Source organism: Pan troglodytes, chromosome 2 (genome assembly GCF_028858775.2).
Source record: "Pan troglodytes isolate AG18354 chromosome 2, NHGRI_mPanTro3-v2.0_pri, whole genome shotgun sequence".
NCBI classification, from domain to species: domain Eukaryota; kingdom Metazoa; phylum Chordata; class Mammalia; order Primates; family Hominidae; genus Pan; species Pan troglodytes.
In genome coordinates, this window is record NC_086015.1 from 153,167,397 (window position 1) to 153,179,536 (window position 12,140).

The following is a 12,140-nucleotide window of genomic DNA, read 5'->3' on the forward strand; positions in this document are numbered from 1 at the left end:
CTTAAAATTTTTGTCAAATATTAAGGTAACATCCCAGCTCTCTTTTTATTGGTGTTTACCTTATATATCTTTTCGCTCCCCACCTCTCTTTCAACCTTTCTCTGTCCTTTTTATTTTGTGTCTCATAAACTTCACGCAGCTGGATTTTGTTTTTTTATCCAATATGGCAGTATAACCTTTAATTGGCAAGTTTATTCCATTTACATTCATTGTAATTATTGACATACATTTGGACTTGTTTGAACTAATTTTATTAGTCTCTTTTTTTTCCGATGCTTCTTTTTTCTTCCTTGCCTTTAAAAAAAATGTCGGGCATGTGTGTTTTATTCTTCCTTTTTTTTTTTCAAATTTATGCTACCAATTTTTCTTAGTGTTACCCTTAAATTTTTGCCTTGCATATTTAATACAATAAAGTTTTAAGTTAAATATCTTAAACACTACCCCTAGACAATCCAAAAACCTTAGAATGTTTTAAGTCTGGACACCTCTCTCCAGACTCTTACACAGATGTTTATGTATGTGTGTATATATATGTACTTACATGTTTGTATTTTATTTACTTACTATTCCTTTTCATATCTCAGATCATTCTATGATCATTTTTCTTTCTAAAGTACATCTTTTAGAAGTTCCTTTAATAGCAGTCTGTTGGTGAGAAACTATGTTTATCTGAAAATATATTTATATCACTTTCATCCTCTGACAATGGGTTGGATCTACAATGCAAAATGGACACTTTGAAGATGTTATTCCATTTCATTTTGGTTTTTGTCACTGCTGTTGTATCATATGGATGATTTGTCTCTTTTCCTCTGGCTACTTTGGAACCTTTTTGTGTTTGCTCTTCTACAGTTTCACTATGATGTGTCTACATTTGGGTTTCTTTTATTCTACTTAGGAAAATAGATTTATATTTATCATCACTTCTGTAAAATTCTCAATCACTATCTCTTCAATTAATTCCTTTTTCTCAGTTCTCTTTACTGTCTTAGAGTTCAGAATACATATGTTTCTGTTTCCTCTTCTGTTCTCCGTATCTCTTAACTTCTTTCATCTTTTTCATCTTCTTACTACTCTCTGTGCTCTATTCTGGGTAATTTCCTCAGATGTGTATTCCATATCACTGTTCAGCTATGTTTCATCTGTTGATAAACCCATACATTGAGACTTTTTTAATTTCTAAAAGTCTATTTTTCATTTTAGAAGTTCCATTTTATTGTTATGTGTATCTTCCCAGTTATTCCTGATACTCTTGTATTCCTTCCCGATCTTTGTGGTTCCATACTTCATTTCTTTAAATGTTTCTTACCTACTTATTCTGTACTCTGTATCTGTATCTCAGTAGTCAGTATTAAACGAGGCTTTTAAAATCTTTTGTTTTTGCCCAGTGAAACCATTCCAATATATAAACAAGTTGTATGTTGTTTTTCATCTACCTCACCCATAGTGGCTTGCCTCCTTGTATGCTTGGTGATCTTAAAGATTGTGAATGATATTTCATTGATCTTAATATGTAGGAAATTTAATGGCCTAAAGTGTGGAGACTTTTCTTCAAAAACAGTTTGTATCTGCTTCTACTATATGTCCAGGGTGCTAGCAACCTGGGGGCACTTTAACCCTTTCTGTGGTGCCCCCTAAAGGCAGGAGTATCTGATTCAGCTCCTCACATAGCTGCCATTGGCATCTGCACTCAGACTAGCCCCATTTTTCCTGGTTACATACAGACTTCAGCTCTGCTTTCTGCTCAAGATTTGTTTCCCGTTATTTGGCAGGAAAAGGGTATTTTGAAGATTTCTCTAATAATTTCTGTATGAGGATTTCAGTTTCTCCACATATGCACCAACAGTTGATATTGTGTGTCTTTTTAATTTTAAACATTTTGCTAGTTGTATTATGGTATTTAATTATGGCTTTAATTTGCATATTTCCAATGACAAAGGTGAGCATCTTTTTCTTGTTAGTCATTTAGATACTTTTTTGTGAAGTGCTTGTGCAAATCTTTTGCTACATATTTTTCATTGTTAATGACTGTGCAGTAGTCCATCAAGTGGCTGTATCATAAGTTATCATTTCTTATTGAAATATCAGGTAAGTTGAGAAACAATAACCAAAAGAAAACTTCTTTATGATCTGTGTGGTGGTGAACTTTGAATTGTGTGGAAATGGATGAAATACATTCTTTTAAATGTCTGATGGCAAGATTTAAAATATAAAGTGTGGCACTTAATTCAGTTAATCAAATGTGATAGACATTGCTGGTTTGCCTATCCAGTATGTACTCTTCTTCCTTGCTAACAGAATCTTGAATTTGCTTGAGATAATAGTAAATAATTTAAAATACCTCCATAAATGCCCTTCCAGCTAGGGTGGTCATCTAGTCCATTGGCCAATAAACTAGATCAAAAGCTACTTCATGGAAAGCTATTTTTTCCTTGATACCTATATCTTTCTGTAAAGAACTGCTCAGCTGGCATAAGCTTTCTACTTTTAACCTGTCTTTTCTCTTGTCCAGATTGTGATTCAGTGTCAAAGTGGGGCAGTCATTCGTAAGTGCTGAGCATTGTGGAGCAGGAGGAGAAAGGGGCCTGTTCTCTCAAGGACCTTCACTATCCATACATTTCCTACCCCCAGACTCTTGTTAGATTGGGTAAATAAACTCCTTACTTGGTTAAAGTACTGTAATCAGCCTGTGTTAAGTGCAACCAGACCCTGCTCTAACCAGAATATCCATTTTGCTATCCCACCTCAGGTCTCTAAGCATTCTAGTTTATCCAGTTTTGCTTTTCCATAATGAGTTAAGCTCTTGAGGAAATGCTTTACATCTATTGCATCCCTGTTGTAATAATGTCTGAATTAGCCATATCATAGAAAATTGCTACTGGTTTTCGTATTTTTTTGGTGGAGACGGGGTTTCGATGTGTCGGCTGGGCTGGTCTCCAGCTCCTAACCGCGAGTGATCCGCCAGCCTCGGCCTCCCGAGGTGCCGGGATTGCAGACGGAGTCTCGTTAACTCAGTGCTCAATGGCGCCCAGGCTGGAGTGCAGTGGCGTGATCTCGGCTCGCTACAGCCACCTCCCAGCCGCCTGCCTTGGCCTCCCTAAGTGCCGAGATTGCAGCCTCTGCCTGGCAGCCACCCCGTCTGGGAAGTGAGGAGCGTCTCCGCCTGACCGCCCATCGTCTGGGATGTGAGGAGCCCCTCTGCCTGGCTGCCCAGTCTGGAAAGTGAGGAGCGTCTCTGCCCAGCCGCCATCCCATCTAGGAAGTGAGGAGCGCCTCTTCCCGGCCGCCATCACATCTGGGAAGTGAGGAGCGGTCTCTGCCCGGCCGCCCATCGTCTGAGATGTGGGGAGCACCTCTGCCCTGCCGCCCTGTCCAGGATGTGAGGAGTGTCTCTGCCCGGCCGCCCTGTCTGAGAAGTGAGGAGACCCTCTGCCTGGCAACCGCCCCGTCTGAGAAGTGAGGAGCCCCTCCGCCCGGCAGCCACCCCGTCTGAGAAGTGAGGAGCGTCCTCCCTCCTCGTCCGGGAGGGAGGTGGGGGGGTCAGCCCCCCGCCCGGCCAGCCGCCCCGTCCGGGAGGTGAGGGGCGCCTCTGCCCGGCCGCACCTACCGGGAAGTGAGGAGCCCCTCTGCCCGGCCAGCCGCCTCGTCCGGGAGGGAGGTGGGGGGGTCAGCCCCCCGCCTGGCCAGCCGCCCCGTCCGGGAGGCGAGGGGTGCCTCTGCCCGGCCGCCCCTACTGGGAAGTGAGGAGCCCCTCTGCCCGGCCAGCCGCCCCGTCCGGGAGGGAGGTGGGGGGGTCAGCCCCCCGCCCGGCCAGCCGCCCCATCCGGGAGGGAGGTGGGGGGGTCAGCCCCCCGCCCGGCCAGCCGCCCCGTCCGGGAGGGAGGTGGGGGGATCAGCCCCCCACCTGGCCAGCCACCCCGTCCGGGAGGGAGGTGGGGGGATCAGCCCCCCGCCCAGCCAGCCGCCCTGTCCAGGAGGTGGGGGGGCGCCTCTGCCCGGCCGCCCCTACGGGGAAGTGAGGAGCCTCTCTGCCCGGCCAGCCGCTCTGTCTGGGAGGGAGATGGGGGGTCAGCCCCCGGCCCAGCCAGCCGCCCCGTCCGGGAGGGAGGTGGGGGGGGGTCAGCCCCCCGCCCGGCCAGCCGCCCCGTCGGGGAGGGAGGTGGGGGGGTCAGCCCCCCGCCTGGCCAGCCGCCCCGTCCGGGAGGGAGGTGGGGGGATCAGCCCCCCGCCCGGCCAGCCGCCCTGTCCGGGAGGTGAGGGGCGCCTCTGCCCGGCCGCCCCTACCAGGAAGTGAGGAGCCCCTCTGCCCGGCCAGCCGCCCCATCCAGGAAGGAGGTGGGGGGGTCAGCCCCCCCGCTGGGCCAGCCGCCCCGTCGGGGAAGTGAGGGGCGCCTCTGCCCGGCCGCCCCTACTGGGAAGTGAGGAGCCCCTCTGCCCGGCCAGCCGCCCCGTCCGGGAGGGAGGTGGGGGGGTCAGCCCCCCGCCCGGCCAGCCGCCCCGTCCGGGAGGGAGGTGGGGGGGTCAGCCCCCCGCCCGGCCAGCCGCCCCGTCCGGGAGGGAGGTGGGGGGATCAGCCCCCCACCTGGCCAGCCACCCCGTCCGGGAGGGAGGTGGGGGGATCAGCCCCCCGCCCAGCCAGCCGCCCTGTCCAGGAGGTGGGGGGGGCGCCTCTGCCCGGCCGCCCCTACTGGGAAGTGAGGAGCCTCTCTGCCCGGCCAGCCGCTCTGTCTGGGAGGGAGGTGGGGGGTCAGCCCCCGGCCCGGCCAGCCGCCCCGTCCGGGAGGGAGGTGGGGGGGTTAGCCCCCCGCTTGGCCAGCCGCCCCGTCCGGGAGGTGAGGGGCGCCTCTGCCCGGCCGCCCCTTCTGGGAAGTGAGGAGCCCCTCTGCCCGGCCAGCCGCTCTGTCCGGGAGGGAGGTGGGGGGGTCAGCCCCCCGCCCGGCCAGCCGCCCCGTCCGGGAGGGAGGTGGGGGGGGGTCAGCCCCCCGCCCGGCCAGCCGCCCCGTCCGGGAGGGAGGTGGGGGGGTCAGCCCCCCGCCTGGCCAGCCGCCCCGTCCGGGAGGGAGGTGGGGGGATCAGCCCCCCGCCCGGCCAGCCGCCCTGTCCGGGAGGTGAGGGGCGCCTCTGCCCGGCCGCCCCTACTGGGAAGTGAGGAGCCCCTCTGCCCGGCCAGCCGCCCCGTCCGGGAGGGAGGTGGGGGGGTCAGCCCCCCGCCCGGCCAGCCGCCCCATCCGGGAGGGAGGTGGGGGGGTCAGCCCCCCGCCCGGCCAGCCGCCCCATCCGGGAGGGAGGTGGGGGGGTCAGCCCCCCGCCCGGCCAGCCGCCCCGTCCGGGAGGGAGGTGGGGGGATCAGCCCCCCACCTGGCCAGCCACCCCGTCCGGGAGGGAGGTGGGGGGATCAGCCCCCCGCCCAGCCAGCCGCCCTGTCCAGGAGGTGGGGGGGCGCCTCTGCCCGGCCGCCCCTACTGGGAAGTGAGGAGCCTCTCTGCCCGGCCAGCCGCTCTGTCTGGGAGGGAGGTGGGGGGTCAGCCCCCGGCCCGGCCAGCCGCCCCGTCCGGGAGGGAGGTGGGGGGGTTAGCCCCCCGCCTGGCCAGCCGCCCCGTCCGGGAGGTGAGGGGCGCCTCTGCCCGGCCGCCCCTTCTGGGAAGTGAGGAGCCCCTCTGCCCGGCCAGCCGCTCTGTCCGGGAGGGAGGTGGGGGGGTCAGCCCCCCGCCCGGCCAGCCGCCCCGTCCGGGAGGGAGGTGGGGGGGGGTCAGCCCCCCGCCCGGCCAGCCGCCCCGTCCGGGAGGGAGGTGGGGGGGTCAGCCCCCCGCCTGGCCAGCCGCCCCGTCCGGGAGGGAGGTGGGGGGATCAGCCCCCCGCCCGGCCAGCCGCCCTGTCCGGGAGGTGAGGGGCGCCTCTGCCCGGCCGCCCCTACCAGGAAGTGAGGAGCCCCTCTGCCCGGCCAGCCGCCCCATCCAGGAAGGAGGTGGGGGGGTCAGCCCCCCCGCTGGGCCAGCCGCCCCGTCGGGGAAGTGAGGGGCGCCTCTGCCCGGCCGCCCCTACTGGGAAGTGAGGAGCCCCTCTGCCCGGCCAGCCGCCCCGTCCGGGAGGGAGGTGGGGGGGTCAGCCCCCCGCCCGGCCAGCCGCCCCGTCCGGGAGGGAGGTGGGGGGATCAGCCCCCCACCTGGCCAGCCACCCTGTCCGGGAGGGAGGTGGGGGGGTCAGCCCCCCGCCCAGCCAGCCGCCCTGTCCAGGAGGTAGGGGGGCGCCTCTGCCCGGCCGCCCCTACTGGGAAGTGAGGAGCCTCTCTGCCCGGCCAGCCGCCCCGTCCGGGAGGGAGGTGGGGGGGTTAGCCCCCCGCCTGGCCAGCCGCCCCGTCCGGGAGGTGAGGGGCGCCTCTGCCCGGCCGCCCCTTCTGGGAAGTGAGCAGCCCCTCTGCCCGGCCAGCCGCTCTGTCCGGGAGGGAGGTGGGGGGGGTCAGCCCCCCGCCCGGCCAGCCGCCCCGTCCGGGAGGGAGGTGGGGGGGTCAGCCCCCCGCCTGGCCAGCCGCCCCGTCCGGGAGGGAGGTGGGGGGATCAGCCCCCCGCCCGGCCAGCCGCCCTGTCCGGGAGGTGAGGGGCGCCTCTGCCCGGCCGCCCCTACCAGGAAGTGAGGAGCCCCTCTGCCCGGCCAGCCGCCCCATCCAGGAAGGAGGTGGGGGGGTCAGCCCCCCCGCTGGGCCAGCCGCCCCGTCGGGGAAGTGAGGGGCGCCTCTGCCCGGCCGCCCCTACTGGGAAGTGAGGAGCCCCTCTGCCCGGCCAGCCGCCCCGTCCGGGAGGGAGGTGGGGGGGGTCAGCCCCCCGCCCGGCCAGCCGCCCCGTCCGGGAGGTGAGGGGCGCTTCTGCCCGGCCGCCCCTACTGGGAAGTGAAGAGCCCCTCTGCCCGGCCAGCCGCCCCGTCCGGGAGGGAGGTGGGGGGGGTCAGCCCCCCGCCCGGCCAGCCGCCCCGTCCGGGAGGTGAGGGGCGCTTCTGCCCGGCCGCCCCTACTGGGAAGTGAGGAGCTCCTCTGCCCGGCCACCACCCCATCTGGGAGGTGTACTCAACAGCTCATTGAGAACGGGCCATGAAGACAATGGCGGTTTTGTGGAATAGAAAGGGGGGAAAGGTGGGGAAAAGATTGAGAAATCGGATGGTTGCCGTGTCTGTGTAGAAAGAGGTAGACATGGGAGACTTTTCATTTTGTTCTGTACTAAGAAAAATTCTTCTACCTTGGGATCCTGTTGATCTGTGACCTTACCCCCAACCCTGTGCTCTCTGAAACATGTGCTGTATCCACTCAGGGTTGAATGGATTAAGGGCGGTGCAAGATGTGCTTTGTTAAACAGATGCTTGAAGGCAGCATGTTCGTTAAGAGTCATCACCACTCCCTAATCTCAAGTACCCAGGGACACAAACACTGCGGAAGGCCGCAGGGTCCTCTGCCTAGGAAAACCAGAGAACTTTGTTCACTTGTTTATCTGCTGACCTTCCCTCCACTATTGTCCTGTGACCCTGCCAAATCCCCCTCTGCGAGAAACACCCAAGAATGATCGATAAAAAAGAAAAAAAAAAAAAAAGAAAATTGCTCTACTGTTTGTTTTTTTTTTTTGGCAATAATACATTAAATTGTGCCCTAGAGGCTTCAACGATTTCGTGTACCTCCCTAAATATCACATTAGCTGACAGAAAATTCCTTATGAGTTATGACTCATTTTTTCTGATTTGATGCAGAAAAGAGAATTCTGGAAGCACATGTAGAGCATTTCATTCCAAGTTATACGTGAACTTGAGAGATGTTTTTTGTAGAATTCCAAGGGTAAAGGCACAAAGCCTACAAAAACATTGGCCATCTTGTTATCTGATATGAGAGAAATGCAGGCAATCCATCAAAACACCCCCCAAAGAGATTACATGTCTAATTTTTCTTCATCTCAGTTCCAGAGGACAAATAATAAAATTTAATTAAGTAGCTGTTTCCCCCAAAAAAGTATTAAATGAGGCTTTTAAAATCTTTTACTTTTACCCAATGAAACTCAGATATCACTTCTGGGAAAAATTCTTTCTGGGTTCACAAACATACTGACAGAGAACTAAAAGGAAAGTGTAAATTGAGCAATGGCTGTGTTCCATTTACAAGCATTTTAAAAGTGAATGTCAAATATATAGATGTCTAAATCATTTGATTTTCAAAGAATGTAAACTTCACCACCACCAGCTACAGCACCCGCATTCTTATTGAGAAATTTATATTAGGTAGCTAATTATGCACATAATAAGACTGTCAAAGATCATGTTGACATCTTATCCCACTTTACCATTTCAGGCTGATCCAAACTCATAATATGAATAGATGGACATTGACCAAAGAGACCAGCAGCAGAACAAAAGCATAAACAAACATGAGAGTAGGCTAATTTTACCAACCTGAGGTCAAAAGTAAGTATTTTTAGAAGTAAGTGAGTAACTAGATGAAGTAGATGATGAAGGTAGTATGCAGGACTGTTAATAACTGAAATTCCAAATAGAATCCAGGGAGGTTAAAGTGAAACACTTTCAATACGATGCCTTTATGTTGTAGAGGTTAGACTCACTTGATGACTTACGTGGCTCTGTTTTAAAGACCTCTTGAACAAAATATTTAATTGGAACAATTTATTTGCTATCAGTTCTTTTAGTGGATAGTAGATATTCCTGGTAATATTTACATTTTTCAAGTCATATAACAAGTATTGAGCTCTTGCTCTTGTTACATATAACAAGTATTACATATAACAAGTATTGTAGCTCTTGTTACAGGTAACAAGTGTTGCAGCTCTTGCTACCGCTGTACTTGTTGGTATGTATTAAGGGTAACATTTGTTAAAAAGGCCCTTGCCCTCTGATTTAAAGTCAGGCAGGAAAGTAATGCATGCAAAGCACGTGAGCAATGTGGTCTGGCTGTAGAGTATGTGAGAGGCAAACAAGGATATGAACTAATTATATTACCATTAGATCACAAAATCAGGTGGTAAACACTCTAGAAGGGCGGAGATGGTGAAAATTAATGGAGGCTGGAGTTATAAGAAACTAATAAAACAATGTTTCATAGAAAAGACCCAAGTACTGTTAGACCTTAAGGAATGGGTAGAACTGAAGTTTGGTTTTCAAAATCATAGAGACAGCATAAGCCACTGATTCCCCCTTCCACTAGAAAAAGCAGCCCACAGAATGAGAGAAGATATTTGCAACACATACATCTGACAAAGTACTTCATATGGTTTGGCTCTGTGTCCCCACTCAAATCTCATGTTGAATTGTAATCCTCACATGTCAGGGGCATGGCCTTGTGGAAGATGACTGAATCATGGGGTGGACTCCCTGCCTTGCTTTTCTTGTGATAGAGTTCTCATGAGATCTGGTCGTTTGAAAGCGTGTACCACTTCCCTCTTCGCTCGCTCACTCCCTCCCGCTCCACCATGTGAAGATTGTGCCTGCTTCTCCTTCACCTTCTGCCATGATTGTAAATTTCCTGAGGCCTCCCCAGCCATGCCTCCTGTACAGAGACTGTGGAACGGTGAGTCAATTAAACCTCTTTTCTTTATGAACTACTGAGTGTCAGGTAGTTCTTTATAGCAGTGTGAGAACAGACTAATATAGTACTCATTCAAAATATGTAAATAAACTATAGGACAACAGAAAAAGGGTGACAATTTGTAAGAAAAGTGGGCAAAGGCTTGAATGGAAAATCTACAAAAGAGATTACAGGCCAATAACCACAGGAGAAGATGTTCAACTGCATTATTCACCAGGAAAAAGCAAATTATCTTTTGCACCATCTTATACCCATTAGGATGGCTATTATAATAAAAAAAAAAAAACAGAAAATACTAAGTGTTGGTAAGGATGTGGAGAAACTGGAATCCTTGTGCACTCTTGGTGGGAACGTAAAATGGTACAACCAATATAGAAAATAGTAAGGTGGTTCCTCAAAAAATTAAAAATACAATTGCCATATGATCCAGAAGTTTCATTTCTGGGTATAAAAACAAAAGAAGTGAAAGTAATAACTCAAACAGATGTGGCACACCCATGTTCATAGCAGCATTATTTCCAATAGCCAAAAGGTAGAAGTAACCCAAGTGTCCATGACAGATGGATAAACAAGTGGTGGTATATACATACAATGGAATGTTATTTAGCCTTAAAAAGGAAGAAAATTCTGACACATGCTAAGACACGGATAAATCTTGAGGACATTATGCTTAGTGAAATAAGTCAGTCGCTAAGCGACAAATATTGTATGATTCCACTTATATGAGATACTTAGATCAGTTAAAATCATAGAGATAGTAAATAGAATGGAGGTACCAGGCCTGGAGGGAGGAGGAAGTGAATTATTGTTTAATGGGTACAGAGTTTCAGTTTAAGAAGATGAAAAGAGTTCTATATGTGGACGATGGTAATGGTAGCACAATAATGTGAATAGAATTCATTCTACTGATCTGTACACTTTAAAATTGTTAAGATAGTAAGTTTTGTTATGTGTATTTTACCACAATTGAAGTTTAACCACAATGCAATATCACTATTTGCCTATTAGAATGGCAAAAAATGAAAAAGAGAGAAAATACCATGTGTTACCAATCAGAACAACACATACACTGACTGCTATTAGAAGCGTAAAATAGTACAATAATTTTGGATGATGCTTGCAGTGTCTACTATAACTGAACATACACAAACCTAAGACTTCACAGTTCCACTCCTAGATATATATCCAAGTAAAAATGCTTCCATGTCTTCCCTAAAAGACTGCAAGAATGTTCACAGCACAATTCATAGTAACTCCAAACTGGAAACACCCAAATGCCTATCAAAAATAGGATGGATAATAAATGTTATATTCATGCAATGGAATATTATACAGCAGTGAGAATAAACATAATGGTAACTATTTTCAACATATGAATGAAACTCACAAACATACAGTTAAAAAATGCCAGATAAAGTGTATCCTTTGGGTAGATTATTTGAAGGGTGCCCTGGAGTAGTGTTATAGTACTGTTTCTTGATCTCAGGGCTATTTATATGGATGTGTTAACTCTGTGGAAATTCATCAAGCTATATACCTATAACTGGTGCAATTTTCTGTATTTTTGTCATAATTAAAATGAGAAATTTTGAAATCCCAACAGTTATGTGTGTGTGCATGTGTGTGTGTCTGTATGAGAGACAGTGAGTGAGAGAGAGAGACAGAGAGAGAGAAAAAATTGGCAAACTGTTAATAAAATTCATACATAAATGCAAAGGACCAAGAATAACCAAGAAAATGTTTCTTGAAGAACAACAGAATTGGAGGACATTCACTATTGGCTATCAAGTCTACAGTATATGTAATATTGGCACAAGGATAAACATATAGGTCAGTAGGCCAGAATAGAGACTCCAGAAATAGATCTATGTATGGTCAATCACTTTTTCAAATAGATGTCAAGGTAATGGGAGAAGATAATTTTTTCAAAAAATAGTGCTGGAATAACTGGACATCTGTGCAAAAAAATGAACCTCTACCCTTACATCTCACTCTCTGCAAAAAATGAAAGGGGATCCTAACCTAAATTTAAGAGCTAAAATTATAATATTTCTAGAAGAAAATGAAGTCTTTGTGACCTTGAATTAGGCAAAGAATTCTTAATTAGGACACAGAAAAGCATGAATCACAAAAGAAAAAAATGATAAATTGGACCTTATCAAAAAGTTTGTAATTTCTTTCTTTATACTACAAACTCATACACTGATAATGGGAATGTAAAATATGGTACAGCCTTTTGGAAAACAACTTGGCAGTTTCTTAAAATTTTAAACACAAACCCACCATATGACTGAGCTATTGTACTCTTAAGTATTTATCATGGAACTTTAAATCACATGTTTACACAAACACTTGGACAAAAATGGTTTTAGCAGCTTTATTTGTAATAACCCCAAACTGGTAAAAAACTAAATGTCCATCAGCAGAGGTATGGATTAGAAAATTGTGATGTATTCATATAATGGAATATTATTCAACAATAAAAAATAACACATCTGATACATCCAACAACAGTGAATCATGTTTAATGAAAGAAGCCAGACCACTCCCCACCACAAAAGAGCACTTACTG